The 26,008-nt window shown below is 40.7% G+C and overlaps 1 protein-coding gene and 1 long non-coding RNA gene across 2 annotated transcripts in view; one reads left to right on the forward strand and one right to left on the reverse strand.

Moving 5' to 3' along the window:
- Positions 1-24,089, reverse strand: part of LOC139614337 (ATP-binding cassette sub-family G member 4-like) — a 175,459-nt gene extending 151,370 nt beyond the window's left edge. Inside the window, exon 1 of the mRNA XM_071471476.1 lies at positions 23,941-24,089. The gene's annotated coding sequence lies outside the window, so the exon portion shown is untranslated. The remainder of the gene's footprint in view (positions 1-23,940) is intronic.
- Positions 17,022-24,211, forward strand: LOC139614340 (uncharacterized). The gene is made up of 4 exons (XR_011687022.1): positions 17,022-18,854; positions 20,288-20,730; positions 22,817-22,888; positions 24,083-24,211. It is a non-coding gene; the product is annotated as an uncharacterized lncRNA (long non-coding RNA).
- Positions 24,212-26,008: the final 1,797 nt, after the last annotated feature.

Here is a 26,008-nt window from a genome sequence, read left to right on the forward strand (position 1 = left end):
AGGAAAATATGTTGACTGCCTATAACACAGAATTGCCATTTATCTACTAAAAGAAATGAACTGAGGCTGTAGTGAACTGCTTGTGGTGTTTAGAACATCATTAATATATAGATAATTATTTATTTTTGATGAATCCTCAGATATCACAGCTACCAATAACACCTGCTTTTCTCTTATTTCACATTACTTATAGAAATTAGTGAGAAAACGAGTCACAAGTGCAGAACATGCCATCACCAACATCATGTTGAAGTCTGTAACTAAGCAGAAACAGAGTGTTAAAGGTCCCATATTTTACCCTTTCACAGTGTTTAATTTGAAGTGTTGATTTCCTTAAGAAGATATATTCATGGTTTTAAGAATCAATAATGTTGTGTAGTTTTTACGATTACATCATCTCCTCACTCAGGCTTCTCTCTGGAGCTCCAGTAATAAACACTCAGAGAAACCAAACCCTGCAAGGTTGGATGGTGGGTCCAGGTGGGCGGGGCATGGGGCATATCTGAGACCAGTGAATGCTTTGTTGTGACATCACAAAGTTCCAGAAGTCCTGATGGCTGGTTTTAAGGCTCAGTTTCTGAATACAGGCTGTGTGCATTTCTCTGTGGACTGAGCACTTTGATACCTGGTAAATAAATTGTGAACCCGAAAAGAAAAGTTGCAAAAATAACCTTAAAAGGATTTCAAATGAAGAAATGTGCCTTCTCAGTAAATAAAATGTATATGCGCTCAACCAGGAAGCAGATTTTGTATGTAGAGCACTTATTTAAATGACACATATTTTAAATCTCACAGTCTCACTGTCAGGTTCACTTCCCTCTGCGTCCAATCATTCGTCAGTCTTTAACTTTCTCCTCACAGTTGTGTTGACAACAGTGTGTGAGCAGAGGGACTGTGGCTGCCCACATACAAGCCGCTCCCTGCAGCAGACAACTGCAGCCAGCTGCACTCGATTGCAGACCCTGATGTTTTTTTCCAGAGAGGTGATGGGGTTATTTAATGCTCGGATGAACCACGCTGGCTGATACAATCGCTGTGCGTGTGTTCAGCGTGGTGTCATGCTATGCCATGAGTGGGGTATTTCCACCACGACCAAACCATAAAAGGCCTCACACTACAAACTATTTATATCCAATTGCGTGGAACTACATAAACAGTCTCTGCCCAAAGTGTTTTGTAGCCCTTTTTTTTAATCTCGCCCGCACAACTAAATGTGCTTTTGCAACCCACCCACATTGAGATAAGAAGTCACAAGGCTCTTATCAGTCACTGCAGACACTGAGGAAACCCACAGAGATTTTATCCAAACAGCCACTTGTCTACCACACTCGTAGTACATCTGTTACTGCAGGGATTTTCAGATGTTTTCATACCCACAAATATACATTTAACGCTTGCACATTAGGCCGCATGTTTATTTGATAAGATTCCCTCATTTAGCAGAAAAATAGCAACTTTATTACTTTAAAATTTTACTGAGAGGAAACTGTTGATGCAGCTTGTCAATTCAAAAAAATAGCATGAGCATTAGCTGCTACTCAGATCATTTGATCTCATCAATGAAGCATCAATAATAGAGCATTTATGTTTCTGATAAAATAGGCCAGTATAGTATTTTCCTCATATACGGGAGTGAAATAAAAATCTTTTAAAACTAAAATCAGGCAGTATTACCGCTGCTTGTCAATGGGAAGCCCACCACCTGCACTAACGGCAGAGCGTTATCACGACCACAACTGCTCTCTCCAAAGATGTTTCCACAAGGTTGAACTGTCCGTCGCCTGAGCTCTTGAAGCCACTTCAAATGAGCCATTCAAACACACATGAGGCTGCTTCACATAACCTTGGCTGAGTGAGTGATTTGGTCAATACGGTGATTACAGAGGATTTTCAATGACACTGTAAGTAAGCAGGAAAAAGAATATCATTTACGAAGGTCTAGGGCCTTTTTAGACACGTGTGGTTGTATCTTTAAAAAAATCTCAAAACCTTCAGTGCCTTTTTCATTTAACACTTTTCAATTTTATTAATGATTTCATTGAATATCTCTATAATTTATTCTCTCATTGCCTTATATCTTATCTTTTCAGTGTGATGGTGCATTCATGTGCTCCTCGGGTCATCCCATTTCCCGAGTTGGGAAATCATTCCACACTCTTGTGTGTTCATGTGCTTTTAAGTGATAATGTAGAAACAATATGGACGCTACAAAGAAGATGTTCTGTGAAAACAACATGTTAACAGCTGTGCCCCGTATTTGTGTTGCTTATTATCAGGGGGGGGGGAAACAAAGCTGGAGGCTAGAGGAAATTATTCTGCAAGATCAGCTGATTGCAAATCATCCAATGCAATGAATCGAGTGTTCAACAAAGATTAGTGAAAAGTTACAAACAATGACACGGGCTGTGTACAATGAATGCTGGTTAAATTTGTAATAAAAAATTTTTAAAATAAAGAAAGAAAGAAAAATGGCCAACTGAGGAACCACATCCAGTCGCTGAGCTCCATTTACCCCAGCGGAAAATGTTTGTCTTTTGGAAGAATTCAACAGTTACAAGGACATTTTACTTTGGAAATTCAGCAAAGAGTGAAACAATAAAAAGAAAAATCTGATTTGGGAAAAAAAAAATCACCATGGTCCCCCTTCTTATTGCCCTCCCAGAACAATGTTAGCAAACCACAAATTATCAGCCATGTTTTCCTGTTTTCTTGTTGTTGGGTGCTACTGCTCAGTGCAGGTGTCACTGATTGTTACTATGGTAACATTGGTCTTAGACCTGAGTTAGCCTGGAAGTGAGTTGTATAATTTTACTATTATTTATTTTTTTAGTCTTATTTTTGTGCGACAGTCTGACTTGCGTTAGACTGATCTAGGAGCAAATTTGAGACTGGTCCAACACTATAGACCAGTCTTTAGTCCAAAATATCTTCTGCCACAATACAACTGTGCAAATACATAACATCCCCATCTTTTTAATTAGTGTCATTTCACAGCTCTTTCATATTTCACCATTCATCTTATTTTAATCAAACATACCACTCGACGAAGTTAAACTGAGGCCCAGTTATGTGATTGTGTTGTGTAGCAGCTCCCTCAGCCCCACCAGCTGTGGCCGTCTTTGCTTTTGCCCCTTAATAACTTAAAAAAAAAACAAAAAAAACTCCCTTTTCTTCACTTTTGCCATTCATACACTTCCTCCTCTTAGTCTCACCTCTCTTTTTTCAATTTCTCTCTCTTCCCACTCTCCTTTATTTCTTGATATGTGCTCACTTCCCCACCTCTCATCCCACCGCTCCCTCTGTATACCCCCACCCTCCTTCACTCGGCTGCCACGCTGAGCCAAGCCGAGCCACTGCTACCTTCTTTTGCACGAAGGCTCACTGATATTTTCTCCGGTAAAGTAGCCTTACACTGTGCAGATTAGTGAGCCTGGGCCAGATTCTGGAGTTGCCAGGGAAGATTAAATCCCTGTGAAGTCCCGGAGGAGCATCGAGTCGAGTATCACTGTGCATGGTATTAGCTTCTCAAACATGACCCTCTTCTCTTTTCCTGGTCCCACAGCAAACGGGTAACCACAAGGTACAAACACGTGAGGAATTTGTGCTGAAAACAATTGTTTTTGACAACCAATAAAGTCATTAAGCAGAAGGAATACAGAAGTTAAACAGTTGAGAAAATGTGGTACCAAAGGAAAGGGCAGTTTGATGGCCAGATAAAGTGGTGAAAATATTCAAAATATAGCATACACTTAAACTGATTTTATTTTTGTTTTTTTAAGCAGCTACGATATGGTGCTCCTGCCCACTTCTCCAAACTGAGAACACACCAACCTGAATCTGCTGCAGGTAACACGCCAACTGACCATGGTTAAGTACCTCATACAACCTCACGTCAAATTAGCTGAACTATGACTTTAAACTAGGATTTCTGAGCACAGCTTCTCAACTGGGCCGTCTGGTTGAACTCTTCTAGAGCAAACGGCACCAGTTCTCTCGGGGTTGATGGGCACCTTCCTCCAACTGTGGCATTAAGATCAGAGCTTGTATCAGGCAACTTCAGAACTTGGCTGCGTTTAGATGCATGTTTAACTTGGTAGATATAATGTAGGTAAATGAAGTGTGTATAAGTACAACATTCTGTGAAATCTGAAAGACACACTTCACAAAAAGAAAAAAAAAAGCAATTAAGTGTTAATAATCATAAATCACAGTCATGGAATGATAAAAGTGACACACACACACACACACACACACATACACACACACGCATACACACAAGGCGAGAGCTTAGTGAGGAGAATATAGCCAGTTGTGCCAGCCAGCAGTACTTTAGGGATGATTATGTTATCTATTCAGACAGATCTCCTGGGGGAAATATTTGAAGCCATAAAACTGCCGGCCCCCGCCCCCGGTGTGTGTGTGTGTGTGTGTGTGTGTGTGTGTGTGTGTGTGTATGTGTGTGTGTGTGTGTGTGTGTGTGTGTGTGTGTGTGTGTGTGTGTGTGTCTGGCTGAGTTGGGTGACATTGCTGAGTGCAATGAGCCGATGGCATCTGAAGGCTATTAGCATGGGGAGAATACATTCCGGAACTGGCTGGCCAATACAAACATTTGGCTCGTCATAATGAGGTGTGACTAGACTGTTCTGTTACCATGGAGACCCTCAACAAGCCAGTGTGGCTCTCTCTCTCTCTCCCTCTCTGTTTTATTACTTACTAACATCCATTTGGCTGAATCTCATTTGCAGGCTGAAATAAAAACTGCTCTTAAGTAGTAAAATGTGAGGCACGATCTTTCATTCTCTAAATCTCTTGCGTGCTCTACTTTTGTTATCTTTGATGGCCAATCACCACCGGTGAAGAGGAAACTCTCCGGACAGCGCTAAACTTTGATGAAACGGAGATCAACCAAATTCAAAATACAGATGTACAGTATTATAAGTAGTCCATGGGGGGTTCAAGTCTTATTTTACCTTGACTTCAAAATGTATCGACAATTTCAATTATTACCTCTCCGGCCAAATGGGTTAAGGGCACTCGAACAGGACACAAGTCTGTACGAGAGCGCGTATCAGCAGCAAGTATCCGGGTTTGTAGTACTGCACGATCTCAACAGCGAGTGCATAAGCCCCTATTTCCCAGAGGCAGTACATACAGTACCAGTCTAAACCTGATTTGTGTTAAACTTGCAGTATCAGTGGTTCTACTACTTTGACCAGCACTAATTTTAAGTGTGTCTGTTCCTTTAAATTAAAACTGTTAAAAGTTCAAAAAGTTTTAAAGCTTCCTGGTTTGCTTTTACATTGTGCAATCCACTACATACAGTTTGGTCATTAGTCAGGTCAAGTCAGGTCGATTATTATCATAAACCACAATAGAAGATTTATCTCAAACAGAGCAGATCTAGACCAAACTCTAATAATAATAATAATAATTTAATAATTTAATATTTTAATAATTAATTTACAGAGACCCAAGCACCTGGCCGCGGGGACAAGGAAAAACTTCCCTTTAAGAGGCACAAGCCTCAACCATGTGTTTCTCTCCATGGTTCATGTCACCCAGTACCACACTGCCCCTAGATTTTACATTTGAATTACAGAACATGCTTTTAAATAGCTTTTTTTAGGCTTTTGGGAAGTTTTGCAAACATAAAAGAAAAAACAATTCATAATGAAAGATTGACCTTGTTTCACAATTGAAACCAATAGTCATCATTGTTGGTTTTAATCATGACTGTTCCACAACCTTAAATGTGTATTTACTATTGTTACCATGATAATAAAGGTCTTATAACTTTAGGGAAGTACTTATTTCAACCCAAACAATATTGGTGGACTTCTCAGAAAAATATTGTTAAGACTGTTGCAGAGTCAACATCCAACCTTACTCTGCTAAAGAATAAACTGTTCCAAAAAGAGGCAGGGTATGCAGTGAAGGTCAATAGTATAAATGCATCTGTTTAATAAGTGTGTTAACTTACTGTCTGAATCGTGCCAGGTTCAGAGAGCCAGGTTCACTTGCCAACAGGCAGAGCTACTGTGGTTATCTAGGTAGCCCTATATGCAGGGCTAGCTAACCATATAACCAATAGATGGTGGCTGATTCACTAATGTTAGAAGACCCATGATAAATATATAATGCAGTAACATTTTCCCATCACTGACTTTTACTTGTAGCCACAGTGGCCGCTGTTTAGAATAAGTGACATAGGCTCAGTAACAACTGGTATTGTGGAAAATAAAAAAACGACCTAATTGGCTTTTATGATAGTCTTTTTCTTTTTGACCTGACTCCTTTTCTTCTTGCCCTCAAGCATAACTCAGCAACCTTTTGCAGAGACATCTGACCAGATCAGACCAACCCTGGCCAGATCAGGCCGGGCCAATGAAGGTTTTACTCCGTCAGGTACATTCCACCCTCTTGGCCAGTCTTGTGTTTATTTCCAAGGAGGGCTCTCTTTCCCAGGTCTCTCTTGGCCTCAGAGCGAAGGCTCTTGGCTGAGGTCCACGCTGCACAAAGGGTCCGGGCATTCCAGCTGTCTGCCTTTAATCCAGTGTGTCAGCTCATGTTAATGTTGCAGCGTGAAATCTGAGGGTGCAAAGCGGCGTGGAATATCTACAAGAAAAAAAACACCCTAAGAATTCCTCTGGAAAAGGCCACCGAGCATCGAGCCGGCCGGACTGCGGTCTGCTGGTGGTAGCGTTAATGAATGGTGCGTATAGCAATGCTGAGGATGATTGTGTGTGCATCCATAAGTCTCCGAGCTCACCAGGCAGGTGGTAGGAAAGTAACATTTGGGAGGTATTTCTAACATCCGAGGAGGATGCTGGTCTAATCAAAAGGAAAAGCGAGGAGAAAGAGGACCCCACTGACTAATGTGAGACTAAATCAGCATTTCCGCTCCTCCTCAGGACCCCCGCGGTCCACTCTGACACACAATAGAGGAATGACACGCTTCTGTGGACGGTTAATTATCTTAGACACACACACACAGTACACGTGCATGACCACAGACAATAATGCAGATGTACATATGCATACGCCACAATGCACATGCACGAGTTTGTGCACACACACACACACACACACACACACACACACACACACACACACACACATACACACACACACACACAAATACACATAATCGCTCCACACCCTGTCTGTCTCACCTCACTCAGTCCCTTATTATCTGCCATAGCGGAACCATCCATTCTCCACATACTGTAACTCACCCCACTGACAGTGAGTGTCTGTGGGTGTCTATACGTTTATATAAGGGTACAATCACCTTTTTATTTTGTTTATTCTATTACAGATGGGACATAAGTTCCCTCCATGTGATTCACCCCCTCACATGAAGGTGCCACCCAAGACGTCCTGACGCTCTGCCAACCTGTGCTCATCCCTGCCATAAGGGCTTTGCACAGATTTGGATTTCATCACTTCATAAAGCAGCTTTGCAGAGTGACTCTGAGCTCGGATCTGCTGCTGTATGAGCGCGGATTCTCCACTGCATTGTTTCACTGTATTCAGGGATTGATGGCCGCTTTTATTTTTTTTTTGTGGCACTGCCATTTTTTTTTCTGTTGCACTGTTATTGACAATAAACGTGCCACAATCAAAAAGTAAGGGAACGTTACTGAGGTTGAGTCTTATCCAATTTCCATTACACAAATATCCCTCCTCTCCAAATTTATTTCAGGACCACTGTAATTGTTTATCATTCTCTCTTCAGTGCTTTTCCATCTCATCTCCAACTCCACAAAAGAGCTTCCAACAAATTCTAATTTTGTCTGCACATTAAAATAATCACATGAGGGGTATTATGTTTGCCAAGGGTCAAGATCCTCTAACACTGTTTCAATGGAAAAAGTGAACGTAGGTGTAATTAGTCACAGTAATAAAAGGTACAGTATTACCAGAATACATCTACATTAAAGGACAATTACACCTCTGTTGTCATTACAGTTTTTGCTAATGAGCTCATGGAAATAAAAAATAAAGTATAATGAAAATTTAGCGCTCCCTTGATTGAAAGGTAGCTCAGGTGTTGGGGTGGGTTGGACATTAATTTTAGGATTGGTGGTTCGATCTCAACAGGAGGCAGTTCAAAGTGCCTCACATCAGACATAAATAAGTATAAAGAAGACAGACAAGGTGATGTAAAAATGACAGAGGAGAGCATACAATGAAGTGATGGAACCAGTGGATAACTCCACCTGCTGATAAAGACCATGTGATATGATCAAAAGCTCCAGAACAGCTACTAAATGAACCCTGTGGTGAGACTGTTTCCTGGACCGTGAACCTCAGTAGAACAGAACAGAAAGAATTGAGGAGAAAATGCACAGGATTAAAGTAAAATTAGCACTGAATACATACCATAAATTCAAGAGGAGCAAACCTAAACAGGACGCTGTCAAGTACTTAATGATTTAAGGGTCCTTAATTTTTCCTGGGCTTTACAGACGCTACAGCAGGAAGCCCAGTGAGAAAGGCAAAGTACAGTTTAGACTGAAGGAAAAAAAAGAAAGTTAAGCCAATTCTGACAACACAGAGCTGAGCCTGACAAATCTGAAATGTGCTAAAATGGTCACTGTGCAGATTATAAATAAACCCTTTTAATTTAGGTCAGCGTCACTGCTGGCATCATCCTCGGGTATAACTTTACTTTGTTGCCACCAGCGGCAGTAAGAAGGGTAACTAGTCTAAGTAATTGTCTCCATTTTTCACCCATCCAACAGTTCTGATTTTCTAATGAGCCTCACAAGGCTGTGCTGCTGCAGACCGGAGGAGGTGCAGAACTACAGACGTGAGGTGAAGATACTGTGTGAGGTAAAAATCAGATCTGAATAGTTTCAGTGTGACGTTCTAATGATATCCTCAGACACACACTTTGCAGGAATATCATGATCTCCAATGTCCATTCCAATTAAAAAGACAGACACTCCTTATAACTCCAGAACTTCCTGAAGAATCATCGTGTCTTCTTCAGTACCAAAGTCTTTCTGTTATCATTATCTTTTTTATTGATTATAAGCCATGCACTCTTCCTATTCAGCAATGTGATTGTGTTCCATGTGATTGAACAAGTGGGTGGTGCTACCTTTGGTCATTATCCATGCTGCATTCATCCACCATCTGGTTGTCGTGACTGATGAGACCCAATCAGGAGGCGAGGAATCGTTTCCAAAGGTCTCAGTTTCTGCCCGGCCAGACCACAACACAACACCGGAGTTTTCAAAATAAAACTAGTCCAGCAGCGTTTCCAAGTCAAAAACTCCAGAGTAGTGTGACAGCAGGTGTAAACATAGCAAAAGAGATGCGTTACAAAACTAACAAAATAGCATTATTTTAAAGGGACAGTTCATGAACGAACGCAGCGGGGAAAGTATTAACCAAATGAAACGACATGAGCAAGATAAATCAGAAAATGTTCTGAATGTCAGTTTTGGTACTTTTTGAGTTAATTGCCCATCCCTAATACAACAGCTAACAGCTGCTAATAGCTAATTTGTGCAAGTTTGCACAGTTGTTTTGATTCTGTCTGAGAGGTGGAGGGGGGATGTACCTATGTTCAGATTGGAAGCAGCGACAACAGAAAAAAACACTTCAATGGCGCTAATTAGCATGCGGTTCCCACCTTCCTGTTCTCTGGGGCGGAGCACTTCAACATTATGATTAGTTGGACCGCATTATAGCTCATTACCATAAAGTTGCCCGGACTTCAACTTTTTGAAGTCCGCTGCTCACCTATAAGAGACGCTGGCTCACCTAGAAAATAAATGACTTCTGGTCACTTTGACTTTCGGTCTGAACAGAGAGGAAGACTTTGAAAAGCCTGGCTTCAGTGTATTGGTCTTGTTATCACTGTCTCACATCTTTATCTAATTTGCATGATGGGATTGGAGATGTTCACAGTTATCACATCATCGATAAAGTCAATATCACATTCTCATTCAAGGTATCTGTTCATGATGCTGGTGTCAGCCTGCATTATTACACAGGATGCTGGAAGGTTTGGGATATATTCCTTTGTTACCCACTAAATAGTGATGATGGAGTGATATCTTCCTGAATATGTAAGACTTGCAGGTGTTGCCTGCAGCCTGACAGGCTCATTAAATGCTTTATCTACAGGTGTAGAATGAGCAGACCCTGTGCACTGCTGTCTCTTTTCTGGTGACACGGCTGTTTGGGAAGGCCAGGACAGTTTTTTTTCTTCTTCTTCTCCAGGAGCCACAGGGTGAGGTTCTCATTATCACACCAGTGTCATCTTTCTCTGTTTTCATCTAAAAGCCAGATCGCACCCCTGAGGGACAGACGGAGGAAGATGCACGCACACACACAGTCCTCATATCTACACTAGTTCATAGTCTATCATCACACAGGCCCATTGTTAGTTTGTGTGCATGGCTCACCACTGTCAGGGCAGGTGTCCTGCACTGTGTAATGCACACTTCCTAAATGTCATCGTTTTAACCTGACTTGTTCAACAGGTTGAGTGGCGGGTCACGAAGCAGAGCTCAAGTGGCCGGTGCAGAAGAGGGGTTGTGTTTCACCACACAATTGTTTTATTTGAAATGTAACCTTGACCTAATTCCAGACCCCTGAATCACCCGCCCACTTTTTAAATTCAGTCTAGTGATTCAGAGGTCTGCTGTCGCCCTGATCAGCAGATCGTCTCCGGCTGGAGAAACGACCGGGCCAATCAGAGCCTTTGTAGGCGGGACTGAGGTCTGTGACGTTATCAGGTGTTGTCAAGCAGAACCAGACAACTCAGAACAACCCAAACACACAGGCACTCTGCACAAATCTGACTTTGCAAGTGCTTTAAAAAAAACTGCCAATGTGAGGCAATCAGTTGAATAACAATTATAATGTTTTAAATTCAACTGTCAGTTTAAGTGGTTGTTGATCGTGTTTTGCATTTTGCATTTTGTTTTCCTGATATTTCTGCATTATTCTCTGATTTATTGGATTCTATTGGAAATAATCTTAATCCAGTGTTTGTAATGCACTTCCCTGAATATCCCCATTGATTACCTCTGATATGAATTTTACATTATTATGATTTCCTTATTGCTTTTGTACGTATTCATCCTCATTTTGTGATGTTTTTTATTTGAAGATATTATTTACTTGCACACTGGGAACTATAACTGACTTGCTCCGAATCTTTTTGATGTTACTAAAAGATCTCTGATTTGTCGATTCCTAACAAAGGTATCAAATATTGGGATTTTTCAATCCTCAATGTATCAAACCAATTCAGTCGGTCAATAAAAGTATTAAAGTTCAATACCCAGCCCTAAGCAGTACAGTACATCCCCTTTTGTCAAACATTTACCCTGATGAAGGTTTAGTGACTGAAAGCTTTACTTTAGCATTATATACTTGCATTAGACCTGACCTGACTGTGCTGAGCCTTCTTCTTCCCCCAAGACCCCAGATTATGCTACATGCCAGCATTTTAAATTTCTCACTTTCTTCATACAACAGTATGGTTAACATAAAGATAATGGTTCTGAGTTGATCATTAATTGCAGATCTGTCATGGTGGAACTGCATGAAAGTCAGACGCTCTACGTATTTATCCTCCACTTGCTGCATATAGAGCACATCACATCTTGTTTTAGCAACTGGATGTAAATACTGAGGCACCAAATCACTGTGCTGCATCATAAACTCTGGGATTCCCCTTTGTCAAACATTTGCATTGATGATGGTCTTGTGACCAAAGGCTTAGTTTTGGATTTCTGAGGGCTTGATGCAAAACAAGGAATGGGGATGTACGGCACCTTTAACTTTAATGCATATAATGGTGCGGTGACAGTGACGTCGGAGAGTCTGGGTATTTCATTCACTGGTAATGAAGAAAGAAGAGATACGGCAAACTGCAGACAAGAAGCCGTTGTCAGACTGAATGATGGAGTGGTAACTGAATGGCCATTTAGCCTGATTATCAGGCTAATGCAACCAATTAAGTTTGTAATGGCAAAGTGCCAGAGTTTCCAAGGTCTCCGTAACCATGACAGCAAAAGGCTTCCTCATGCTTTCTGGGCTTTTGTCAAATGTGTGTTTTCAATTGTATTAGCATGTCCTTTTTTTGGCATGTTCAGTATTCAGTTGTCTGATGCCTCCTTTATGCTATCAGCACAAATCTGATACTTTCACCTGCACCGCTGTTTGTAACAAGATCTAATCTTTTCATGGATGTCCAAACAGAAATCTCTCTCAAAAAAAAAAAAAAAGCAATGAAAATATGATCTCAATTCTGAGTCTAATAAGAGAGAAAAAGTCATCATCCTAACTCAAAAATACCATGTATTCAGTCGTGTTTGCTTTCCTTTCCTTGTTGCCATGTTTGAAGTGCAACTTGACTGAATTTATTTCAAGTTCATCCCACCCCCACCTCTCTGTGTCCTGGAGGTTGAGAGAACAGTTTCAAATGCCCAAGTCTGTTCTTAGACCCACTGCTATCTGGGCCTCTCATCTCGACCCGAGATGCCGAATCCAAAGCAAGCCAACCTGCTCTAAACAAAAAAAGGAGAAGGAGAGGAGGTAGAGGGAACGGGAGGGAGAGAAAGAGAGCCAGATAGGACAAAGCTGGGAGTGGGGAGAAACTGAACACAGTGTCTGTTGTGTGTATGAAGGAAAGGACTTGGCACAAACACTGGCCGGTCTGTAAGAGTATCCTGTGCTGCTCCCTGCTCCATGCCTGTCTCCTCAATACTGTCTTTGTCCTCCCACTGTGCACAGTGACACTGAGAATCCACACACTGCAACACCTGGCCCCTGTAACACTTCAACACAGGGGGAGGCAGGACAGAGCAGGACAATGTAGGACAACACAAGATTGGACAGGATAGGACAGGAGGCCAGAGACAGGAGACTGTCCTCAACAGCAAAACAGCAGCTTCGATTATTTGTTCCAACACTTATGTTTACAGCTTCCTAACTAGCGCACCCTTGTGGTCATGTGAATAATGAATGTTGTCTATCATAGTGGAAGTAGTATTGTGTTATGGTGCCACAAACCTCTTAAGGAAGTGTCTCACCTTGATACTGGAGCTTGTGTTTGTATTGCATTTACCAACATTAGTAAATGTTGGTTTAGTTTATTAATAAGATAAGATAGCCTTAAGATAAGATAAGATAAGATAAGATAAGATAAGATAAGATAAGATAAGATAAGATATTTAGTTGCCTTAAACTCTGTCTGGCTATAGGCAAGAGTCTATAGGTTTATACAAGTGTAGTTTATATTAGGAGGAGAAAAGCAGTGAAACCAGGATTGCGCCCTGTGGTTCCCCACATGTGATTCCTTTTGAAAATCCTGGACCCTCCCTCGTTTTAGTCAACACTACAAAAGCTTTTTCAGTCAGGGGAGGTTGAGTTCAGTGGTGTCTCTTTGACAACACTGATCTCTTTGAGTCACCTTCTCTTTGAGCCTGCCAGGGCAAGTAAGGTGCATGGCACATAGGGGACTATTGTAAGAGTCAGCTTTGGTTTCTGGTAATAATGACCACAATCTGTCTCTAATCTTGACCAAGTGCTTTTATTTCCCAAGCCTCAACAAAACCCAGAAAACACTCATATGTTTGTAATCTTGTGGAAGGCACTAACAATATAGCTCAGCTGATAGGGGTTGTAGACTCAGTTTCCCACAATCCCACACTTATCACATTCCTACCAGAACTCCACCCATGGAACCAGCATTTACAGGATGAAGAACAAAGGATCAAATGTTCTGACATCACCACTGGGCCCAGTTTTATTGTCATATCACCTAGTGTTGTTCATCTGCTAATTATCCGTTTTAACTGCTTAATTATCAAGCTATGCAGTCTCAAAGATAAATAGAAGGCAATCATTTCCCTTTTGTTTCCGAACATAGACAACTCTGTGGAATACCTTCATAGCCCGACCCAGCTGGCAAGCTAGAAACAACAGGACTGAGCCTCTGCCGGGCACTGGACCTGCTCATGGATGGACCAAGGCTGACACCTGGACAAAGTCAGCTGTAGGACTGTGTGTTAAAAGATGCTAAATGGCTGTATATTAATGCTGGATGCTTAGTAGGTGAACCTATTGTGCACTTTAGTCTGGTGTTTGATTGAGATGTTTTGCTCAGTTTAACCTGCTGCATACTTCAATGGGATGTTAGTGTTGGTGAGTTAGTGTAGAAAGATTTGCTCAAAGGCCAAGTAGGAAACTTAAGTCTCCTGCTTCAGGCTCAGAAACCTTTATCCTGCTTGCTCTCACACACCCTCTCTCATTACCTCCTGCAGATATACAAGCTCTGCTTCCCTCTCTCTCTCTCACACACACACACACACACACACACTTGTTATATTTTAATAAACGCTCATTATAGTTGTTCTTCCTCTAATATCCAGAGCCGTCCTCCAACAACAAAATACTCCAACTACCTTTATTACATTGTTATTTCATTGGTGTTATACATCTGGTTGTAATATAATTATAAAAAAATTAAACATGGATAATTTTACTAGAATTGTAATCATTAATTAAAATGTGAGTGGAAGGCATATGACTGGTGTTTAGACTTGTTGAACAGGATCGATTTAAAGTAATTCTTAATTGATTTTTTGGCCCCTTGGAGGCTGTAAACACAAAAGTGACATATATTACCTTATAAAGAAGAAAAAGTGCAAACAAGTGCAAACCTGAGACACAGAGTAACATTAGCATTCACTTTGAGTCCAGTCGTCCAACAAATATAAAGTCCCATATTCACTCTCATTTTAGCTCCGTTTTGGTTTCCACCAATTACTGAGGGAAATATCTGTCTCTCTAACAATAATTAAAATAATACAGTGGATTTTTAGATCTTGGAAAACTGCAGAGTTGATCAAGATTCGTCACCAAATGCGACACCTTTTACATCGTCATCATCATTGTGCAAAAAATTGGGACGTGCCATTCGGAGGATAGTATGGACCAAACACTGATTCCAGCGGTGAGATTTAGAAACTAAATATTGAGAAATGTCAACACTCAGGATTTCAAAAGTCAACACCAGTCAAACCGTTATTATCTCCATATTTGTTTTTTCTCAACACCTGCACTGTATCGGTTTTGTTCACAGTAACAGTCGTCTGCTTTATAACATATCAGGTTGCCCTAACCGACGGCCTCATTGCAAGCAGGCCTTCACTCCCTGTCTTGTTATCCCTTGGCAGCCATCTTGTGTCAGTTTCCAGAGTGGAAGCACAGGAGGATTGTTACTGAATGGGGAAGAAACAGGTTCCTGCCGCCACAACAGAGACAGAAAGGGTGGCAGTCAGAGGGGTGGAGGAAAAGGACGGCTGCAGCAGTGTCTGTGTGTGAGTGTGAGTGTGTGTGTGTGTGTGTGTGTGTGTGTGTGTGTGAGAGGGATTGCAAGGGGGCAGTGTAATAGAGTTGGTGGCAGGCGGTGTTTTTCTTTTAGCAACCTGATCTGAGCCAGGAGTGGAGCAGGACGAGATAAAAGCAGAAAGGAGCGTTGTCCGAGGCCAGCTACAGGAAAAGGACGATTAGAACAGAGCCGGGTATCAGGTATGCAGGCCAGCAGTCCCAGCCAATCACATGGCGGGTACATTAGGCCAGACGGCAGCTTGACTCCACTGCACCCCCCCCAACCAACCCACCCCACCCCTCTCTCACCCTCTCTCTCCCTTGATGTTGCACTCCTCTTCTCTCTCTCTCTGTCTCTCTCTCTCTCTATCCACACACTTCTCAATATAGTAACATTACTGTATGATGGTAAATCAACAATATAAATCAGTTAATACTTGATAAAATCACTTACTTGGTGAAATTAGTTAAACGTTAGAACGCATTTATGGGATAAAATAGATTATAGATTTAAATCTGTACAAATCAATATTTGTATATTAGCGATGGATCAAATGACCGCCCACTGAGCACCAACCAAGCAAGTAGCTGGTGGAGGATTTAGAAGCTAGAAAGCCAGAAATGAGAGTGAATGTTGGATTTACATTTGTTACAGGGACACAAACATGACATATATGAATGCTAATGTTGCTCCATGTCTACTGGCTGTGTAATTAACAAGTTAGCCCTAACAGTGTCAGTATTGTGGTTACAGCTTGTTGCACTGCCCCCACGAGGACAAAAAGAAAAAATAAATAAAATAAATTAGGTAATGCAACTTAAATCCTGCAAGCTGGATGGTGGGTCCAGGTGGGCGGGGCTTGGGACATGGCTGAGAGTGATGACTGCTTTGTTGTGACATCACAAAGTTCCAGAAGTCCTGACGGTTGGTTTTTAGGCTCAGTTTCTGAATACAGGCTGTGTGCATTTCTCTGTGGACTGAGGCTTTGATACTTTCACAGTATTAATATAGAACCTAGACCTGCTTTATAATCAGAAAACACATGGACATCTACATTTATACAGTATGGGAACTTTAACCTCATTTTAGGGCTTTTTGTGAGATATGAGATGTACACCTTTCACAACCACCCCAACCTCCACATTCTTACTTTCCATCATGCTACATCACATTACTTCCTGCAATGGCACTGAAAATTGGTTCTGGGCACAAAATGTGAGGTGTAGAATTGTCCAATATGGACACAGTTTCTGGGGATACTTGGCTGCTCTTTCTCTCCTCTTGACTGCCTTATTTTTTCATTACACACCTACTCTTTATTCATTTATCTGTCTGTTCTCTTTCAATTCCCCCAAACCCAATCACAACACTGCAGGAGCTACGGTGTTGCACCCACATTGTCAGACACACACACATACATGGCCTGCAATAGGTGGCAGTTTTGTTTCGTTGTTTTTTCTTCACAGTTACACAGACAGCATAATTTTCCATCTAATTAATGATATTTCAATTCTAATTAGTGACACAATGCAATGTTTCCAGACAAAATAACAGACTGACATAACATGGAGGAGAACCAAGGACAATCCTCATGCTGCAGAATTGTGCTAATACAAACAAACAAGGGAAAAGAAATCCAGAAATTGCTACTAAATAGCTGTGATGTTTGAATTCACATACCTTCATTTTTCCCTAAATACAAATCTAAAGAGCTTCACAGCCTTAAAATGAATGTATATAGAACTAAAAATGGTTTTTGAAAATCTATATGTAAGATCATAAATGTAAAGATTCCAAGCAAACTTAAAAACATTAGCATGTTAGCAATATCACACACCTAAAACACACCTACCAACCAGGCCTCCAACCGGAACAACCACACAGGTCTTTGTTGTCATGGTTACAATTAGGGCTGGGCAATATGGACCAAAAATCATATGCCGGTGTTTTTAAGCAGAATACTGATATACGATATATATCGGTATTCTATACGAAACCAACTAAATGTTCAATTTGAATTAAAAGCCATATGTATGAGGTCAGGTTCCAAACTACTGAACTGTTGTTCTTTTTTAAAAAACTAGCTCTTCCACATCGTCGACCGGCGCCATGTTCACCTCCATTGCTTCTGGAAAAGTTGTGGGGTGAGTTTGTGAGTTTGCACAAAAACCCAGAGAAGGGGCGGGGTTGAGCAGTGAGAGGAGAGGAGAGAGGAGCTAACACAGGCACAGCTTAAGGAATGAAACGATCATAAAATAACGCAACTCCAAACTATATCGGTATAAACAGTATTGTCAAATCCTATATCTCGTTTGAAAACAGAAACAACATAAACTGCTGCTTTCACACGGGAATCGAACACCGCTCTCCTGTGTCATATTGCTGTGTTATGTTGACGTGAACTTTGTCGCTCTATTAACTACGTCATCATTACTACAACCACTTGATGTCGCCTAGCAACAAAACCTAACTATGTGTCATAATAACCTGCTGACAGACGACCTGTGGGCTTGTTTTTTTTGCAGGACAGTCTCACACCTACAGCTGGCAAAAATAGGAAACAAAAAAAAAAACACAATTTTCATATCAGCGTCCCACTACTTCTATTCTACATCATGGCAGCTCTGTGTTTTAACTGATAATGTCATTATACATTATTGAAAACCTTTAAAAGGAAACAAGTGCTAACATGGTGCTGCGGCGCCTTCTGGGAGTTTCAGAGTCACACTGGCATCAAACCTCATCACCTTCAACAAATGTTGTAGGTGATGGAGAAGGTCAGTAATCCTCCACATGTCACTTCAAGCTTGCATCCAGTCCCTATGAGCAACTATTCATGTTTGATGTAAATATGAGAGTTCATTCGTTTGAGTGATGCAGCTGAAATGAGATCCAGTCTCTCCGAGCACACTCATCCCTGCGTAAAGGACCTTGGCTTCTTTTTGTCAGACAAGTTGTTTGAAATGATTTAACTGCGCTCTGTTCCAGCCTTACATCCTATGGTGTAATAACTATGTGGCTTGAAAAAATGTTAGATATATTTGTGGACCTTTCAATCATATCATATCATTTGATCATATCTTCCTCAACAGATGGAGCTTAGGTCCTTAAGCGCTTTAAGGACCTCTCATTCATGCTGGCTTAAAAGTTCAGATTGAAAGTTCACTCTTGATCTTGGAGACAGTAATTGATTTAAAAAAAGCTTGAATAATAGCATCAAAAGCTCTGGAACAGCTACTAAATGGACCTTTTGGTGAAACTATTTCATCATCTGATTTTTCAAAGGTCAAGACTGAACTTTTAACCTCAGCTTTTATGTAGAAGCTTCACCTACTGCCAAGGTGCACGGAGAAAGGAAAAAGTCTGAAGAGTCAAAACTGCAGCAACACTTGGAGTAAACAAAAGAACTTTATGAGACCTACACGTTTCGGCTTGTGGCCTTCATCAGGATCACGACAAAACACATCACAAGTAACATTTCAATTGGGTAAGTATGAAAAAGAAAAAATATAAAAACAGCCAATCATATGTGAACACATACATTACATATCTGCCTACTGGGCCTGGGCCTACGGTCATGTGGCTTCAGGCTGTCTCAGGCTGGTGAGCAATGACCTATGGAGGACATGGATGCCACTATGTTTATTTCCAGGGGGCATGAATGAGGACTTCTCAATTAACAAGTTTTTATAGTGTTTATACTTTTTATAGTATCATATAGCTCAATTATTTGGATTTGCATATTTATTTATGTATTTTTATGATGACCTTTATATGACGTAGTTTTTATGTTGCACCTTGTTTCCTTTCACATATACAGCACTTTGTAAAGCTTCTATAAAGGTCCCATATAACATAAAGGTAGATGTCCATGTGTTTTTGATCATAAAGCAGGTCTAGGTTCTATATTAATACTGTGAAAGTATCAAAGCCTCAGTCCACAGAGAAATGCACACAGCCTGTATTCAGACACTGAGCCTTAAAACCAGCCGTCAGGACTTTGTGATGTCACAACAAAGCAGTCACTGCCCACCAACCAGGACCCACCATCCAATCTTGTCGGGTTTGGTTTGTTTACCTGAAATCTGCTATATTTTTTATTCAAAAACTCAGATAACAGTCAGCCAATCAGAAGAGAGGCTCAGATCCTCTCTTCTGATTGGCTCACTGACCTGTTGTTCCTAGAGCTCCAGAGAGAAGCCTGAGAGAGGAGATATAAAACTAAACTGAGATGGTTTTTGGTTCTTAAAACCACAAATATATCTTCTTATGAATATCAGCACTTCAAATAAAACACAGGAAAAGTGTAAAATATGGGACCTTTAAATTGAAGTGTTTTGAAGTGGACCTCTGCCACATCAAATGGACACATTTTGGGACAAGCTTTGTTTTGCATAAACTTAATTACCACTCTTTAGGTGCACTTCTCCAGGCTATGAACTAACCATGGGGGCATCTATTAGACATTCCCCACCAGCCTGAGACAATGATTGACCTGAAGCCACACGACCATAGACTCAACCTCAGCAACATGGATGAGCAGTTGTATAAGTACTCATGTAATTCAACGGAATTTAAATCTACCATTCCTGATGGGTCCTGATGGTGAACATCATTGCTGATGTCTGACAGAAGGATCACAGGGGTAAAAAATAAAAAAATCAACCCTGATGAGTAGATAGCAGTTATCAGTGAAATTCTAAAATCAATTTGAGAATGACTGACAAACGTGGACATTTTAATGGGACGAATGTAAAATGACCTGAACTCCTCAAAAAAAAACAGTAGATAATGTGACACAAATTATCTTCTTCAGGCTTGTCATCTTTACAGAAATCCAGAGATATGTATGGTGTGTGTGTGTGTATGTGTGTGTGTGTGTGTGTTCGCGTCTGCCTGTCTGACCGTGTTGTGTTCCAGTAATGACATCGGAAGCTGGCAGGGCTTCATGTCTCCCAGGCTGCATTCAGAGGGACGAGCCAGCCTCCCCAGACTTGGGTTAAAATGGACTGAGCCACTGAATCGGCAAACAGGAAAGCAAAAAAGGGCCGAAAAAAAAAGAGCCGGGGGGGGGGGGGCACGATAAGAATGGGAAAAGAGAGAATGATGGTGAGGGGAAGAAATGAAGGAAGGGGGAAACAGAGACAAGCACAGCCAGAAATTGACAAGTAAGGACAGGGGGAAGGGGGCTCCAAGAGACATGTTTTTGGAGGTGCACAAATTGAGGACAAATTGTGGCTTGGGTGGGGGCAGAATGAGAGAGCCTGAGGAGGGGTGTGAAAGTGGAAGACAAGGGAACGGAGGCTGAGGAGCAGTGGGGAAGATGGAAGAAGCCCAGAGGACGATACTTGGCTGACTTTCAGGTATGTGGAGGGCCGGGGGTCTAACAGGGAAGCATTGTAAATGAGGTAAAGGGGAGACAGAGAGGCGGGGGAACCGAGGGGACAGTTGGGCCAGCACTAGATTTGGCTGGTATGACTGGGAGATGATGGGGATCCTGCCCAGACTAGCTAAACAGTCTGTTATGTTTTCATTAACCACATGAGATTGTCAGCAAGGCGGGGCAGCAGGCAGAGAGTGTCTAAAATTAAATGGATGAGGGTTCATCACTGGGGAGAACTTCCCTCATTACACAGACAGCAGACACAATGAGAGCTCACACGGATGGATCCATTGTTCTAGAGCACAAGTGCCAGGTCACACTACCCTGCAAAGCATCCGCAGCATTCTTCGGCAACAACCAATGAATCAAAGTTCCTGCTGAGAGTAATCACATTTAGGGCTTCAGACAGCTTCGCCTATTGGCAGCTACAAATGAAATCAGCACAGAATGAAAGTGAGATTGCTGAGAGGTGACGTCAGTACACAACATGTTTACCAAACCTAGCTAGTGTTGCTGCTAGCTGTGGAGCAGCCACGCCCTCAATTATGTATAACTTTAAGCCTATTTAAAATGTAAACAGGTGAGTTGTATAAAAATTCACCCCCCGTATAGTTGTCATATAGAGCCAGACGCTAGTGGTCATTAGAGGAACATCAGTACAGGACAATCCTTCAAAACTCCATGTCACATTTTTATGTCCACTGTCAATATTCTGTAGATTTGTGTTGCATCTTGAAGAATCTGCACATGGCAATACACACAGTATACGTAAAGTGGCTATAATCAATAATTTTGTACGAACAATGGATCTCATAACTACTTGTGTGTGAAATGTAACATTCATAGTGGCAAACCATCAGAGAATTATCACCTGACTCTGCAGTTCCCCTCAGCTATTAGAGTGTTTAGTGTCTTTCAGCCAATTGTTTTGGTTCAGCATCAAAAACTAAAAAAACTGTACAAATCCTGCACACAATCACATAACAGACTGACAAGGTTGAGCTGATGAACCAGTCATTTCCCTCGAGAGTTGGTGGAGACCAAAACAGAACTAATAGGAGCTAAATGAAACCATGGTTAAAGTGTTGTCACTGCAGAGAAGAGAGGGAGAGCTGAGAAGTTCCTGCTGCCCCCCTAAGAAGTTTGGATAGCTGGGCGCTTCTAGACGATTGCTAGGGAAGACACTGTCCATCTGAAATTGGTCTGAGAAACTTCCTTTTGTAGTTGCCCAACTTATATTCTTAAACCTTTGAACGGTGTGATAAGCCAATGGTAGAAACTTTTATATCGTCCACATCATTTCCTTGTTTGCTATCTCAGTCTGATTGCACACTAAACAATCACATCCATGGCAAAAACTGAACTACAAAAATAGATAGCTGGTTAGCAAGAATTAAAAGGAAAGAGAGTGAAGAGATAGATGGTGAATCCACAAGTGATCTCACCCCAGTCAAACAAAAAGGAAATAATGAGCTTCCTCTGCATTCAGTTCAGTGCTGAATGTTTGATCATTATGATGACAATTAAAAACGAGAAGGCATTATTTGGCCTCCATATTCTTATGGGGTTGGGTGTGGGTCCCTAACTCAAGTAGGCCACAAGCTGGACAAGGTTGGGAACCACTGCCTTAGATATACTTAGACTGACTATCGCTCACATTTGATAAATGCTTTGAATCCACTAATGAACTTCTTTGATTGCTTGATGAAATTTCTGCTTGCTTGATTATGAATAATTTGATCACTGTAATTGGTGATTTTGAGGCCAGACACCCAATGTGATGTTTTATTATTACTGATTGATATGAGTTTGCTTTTCAACTGAGTGACAGTTTGATTAATTCTCTGATTGCATTTTTGATTGATTAGAAATCATGTAACCTTTTGTCACATTTTTCATGATTTTTGTACATCCCACTTTAAATGTTTTATTACCTTTTATGATTGATTTGGGGATTTGATACTTTTCAGTCAGCTTATAATTGAATGCTTTTGCATATTTAGCTCGCTCACAACTGACTGCTAATTTCTCAATGATTGCTGAGGTGTGTCTCCTCTCATGTGCAGATGTCACAAAGCTTGGCACTGCTAGAGGAGCAGCCCTGCTGAACCTGAATCCTACCTCCTACATCTTCAAAGGTGGGTTTTCTTATTGCTGCTGGCAGGACTTGCTGTAAATACTAATTTTAGACCGTTAATGAGTGCCATCACCTAACCTGTTGATCTCTCATTCATTCTTATCTTTGATCTTAAACTCTCTGCAGATACTTAAAATATATGGCAGTCAAATAAGACACTTACTTACTTCAATTTGTATTCTCCTGCTGTCATGACACAGCAAATATATGTTCATAATTTTACCATGAAAAATAATCCAATAAGTGGCGTCAACACAGTTATACAGCAATTAAATACTCAGCTTGTTTGTCTATGAAACACAAAGTAGACACACAAGCCACACACATACACACCATTTCAACCCATTTGTTACCACAACACAACCGCAGAACTGATTAAGTGTTGTTACATCCAGTAGTTTAACAAAACTTCTTCATTTTATCTTCATGTAATGTTTATCTAATGATTAATTTTAATATAAATTGACCTGATGGAATTGGATTTAAAAATTCAAATGAATCTTGTTATGTGTTTATTATGTATGTATTTTATGTATATCATTTATTTTGTGAACTTAATGTTGGCAGGTAATTTATGGTGAATAATAAATAAAATTACATTTATAGGCCTGGTAAACGTTACCTGACATGGGGTTTAATGTGGTATAATGTGTGCTCTTGCTCCACTGATAAATTCAACATGCTATAAATAATACAAACATCATTTGGATGGTTGGTAGTGAGTTTCTGTTATTGTTAGTCAGCCTGGCTACTGTGGCTAGGCTAAAAGGCTAATTTAGCTCGGTCAGAATCAGAATACGAATAAATAAATACAAATAAATACTTAAGAGAGAGAAACAGTTCTGACCACTGCCCACAGACCCCCGAGGAAAAACCACACCTGAGGCTGCTGAGAAATGAGAAATTAAATGCTCAAACTTATTTTTTAAAATACCGACATGCTACACGTCGTTAGCTTTGTTAGCTTCTCCACGACCAACAGTAACCATGACAACAGGAGCACAGTTCAGTCTTCTTTACCAGCATCAAACACAAGCAAGATGGCGGACCTACCTTAGAAGGGGTCGTCAAGTCCGTGTGTCTGTCCATTCCTCGACTATTTATAATCCTTTAGTCCGTAAGGGTCCATAGATTAAAAAAAATATATATATATATTCCTCTTCTCTTCTTTCAACATGAAAATAAATGTTTCCAGTTCCGGCGGCAGAGCTTTGGGTGCCGTGTGTTAGCTCTTCCCCTGAGGCCTGAAGGCCGCGGCCCAGACCCGGACCCAGAGCCGGACCCGGACCCAGACCCGGACCCGGACCCAGAGCCGGACCCAGACGCCGTCCCGTCCCGTCCCGTCCCGTCCTGACCTTTAACCTACTAATTATTTGAGAATTATTCACTTTTAACAAAGTGTTTCTATTTTAACCGACACAGATTTCTAGCCTTTACGACTACAGTGGAGACTCCAGTGTCTGTGAGAACGTCTTTGAATGTTTGTCAATAAAGATTTTTTTTTAAGTCAGCGAGATTAATTTGAATGTCAATAAAGATTTTTTTTAAATCAGTGAGATTAATTTGAATGTTTGTCAATAAAGATTTTTTTTTAAAGTCAGTGAGATTAATTTGAATGTCAATAAAGATTTTTTTAAGTCAGTGAGATTAATTTGAATGTTTGTCAATAAAGATTTTTTTTTTAAAGTCAGTGAGATTAATTTGAATGTCAATAAAGATTTTTTTAAGTCAGTGAGATTAATTTGAATGTTTGTCAATAAAGATTTTTTTTTTAAAGTCAGTGAGATTAATTTGAATGTTTGTCAATAAAGATTTTTTTTAAAGTTTGAGAGACAGACAGGAGAGAAGAGCAAATGCTGAGACTGTTGATTATAAAAAGGTTGAGATTGTTGTCTGTTGGACTCGATCATAAAGATGAAGAAAGTCAAACTACATTTTTTATTTCATTTTGTAAAATTAATCATTATAATTACTATAGACTTACTTTTTTATTTTAATTGAGTACCCCTGGCCCATGGCAATGGTTTTGATCCCACCCAGTTATATTCGTAGAGGTCATTATATTATGGACATCGTATACATGGTAAATTGCTTCAGATAAAAGCGTCTGAGTAACTGTAAATGTAAAGTGGTCAGGGTTTGTCCTGCTGATTAGATTAGATTAGTTTGCATTATTTTTCAGTAAAATCCTGTGAGCTCTGACGTCATAGTGAAAGATCAGGAGCTGATTAGGAAATAAACGCAAATGGAAGTTTTCAAGATGATTTAAATATAAGTTAATGACAGAGCATTGTTGTTGCTGTTGTTTTATTAAGTGCCAATACTTTTGAGTTGAGAGTTGTCTGAGCACGGTTTACAACAGACAGCTGGTTCAGACAGACTAGCACAACCTGCAGGTTACTATCTGTTTGTTTTTATCTTGTGTTTTCACCAGTGTCTGTTTATTTATCAGCAGGACTACACAAAAAGTACTAAACCGATTTGCACCGAACTTGGTGGAGGTATTGGGCATGGGACAAAGAAGAGCCCATTAAAATATGAGGCAGATCTGTTTTATTTTCTGTGAAGTTGAGTTTTTTTCTGTGAAGTCTGGTGTGTGGTGATTGGTGGAGGTTTATAATTTGACCAAAACTAAACTGTGGTTAGTTAGTTAGTGTAGATGACCCGAATACAAACCAATGCAGGCTGTATTTTTCACTGTTAGCCTGGGGGCATTTCTCCACCAGTGTCTGTGTCCAGAGCCCCTGAGAAATGTCTCCTAAACTAAACATATGATCTACCACAGAACCTGCAGGTTGTAATTTGGTGGTGATTTGCTGAAAAGAAACTGTAGGTGCTTCTTTTTTTCTTTTTCCATCAACCTTAATCTTCCCACAGTGTGAAATAATTTATGGATTACAGGAAGAACATGTAGACCCTCCACATCCACTCGGCTCATATTCATCCTCTCTAAATCCCTCAGCTAAATCATGCCACTTCCTCTCAGCCTTTGTTTGTTTAATTCTGTCTGTGACATCCATCCCACACAGCACAACATCAGACTGATCAATCAACAGGCTGCTTCATACTGCTGTCATTGTCAGCGCCGTCCCAGAGTCAAGGAACACACTGACAACCTCTG

Source organism: Trachinotus anak, unplaced genomic scaffold, assembly GCF_046630095.1.
Source record: "Trachinotus anak isolate AG129_WGS33_773 ecotype Australia unplaced genomic scaffold, CSIRO_AGI_Tana_v1 ptg000034l, whole genome shotgun sequence".
Taxonomy (NCBI): Eukaryota; Metazoa; Chordata; class Actinopteri; order Carangiformes; family Carangidae; genus Trachinotus; species Trachinotus anak.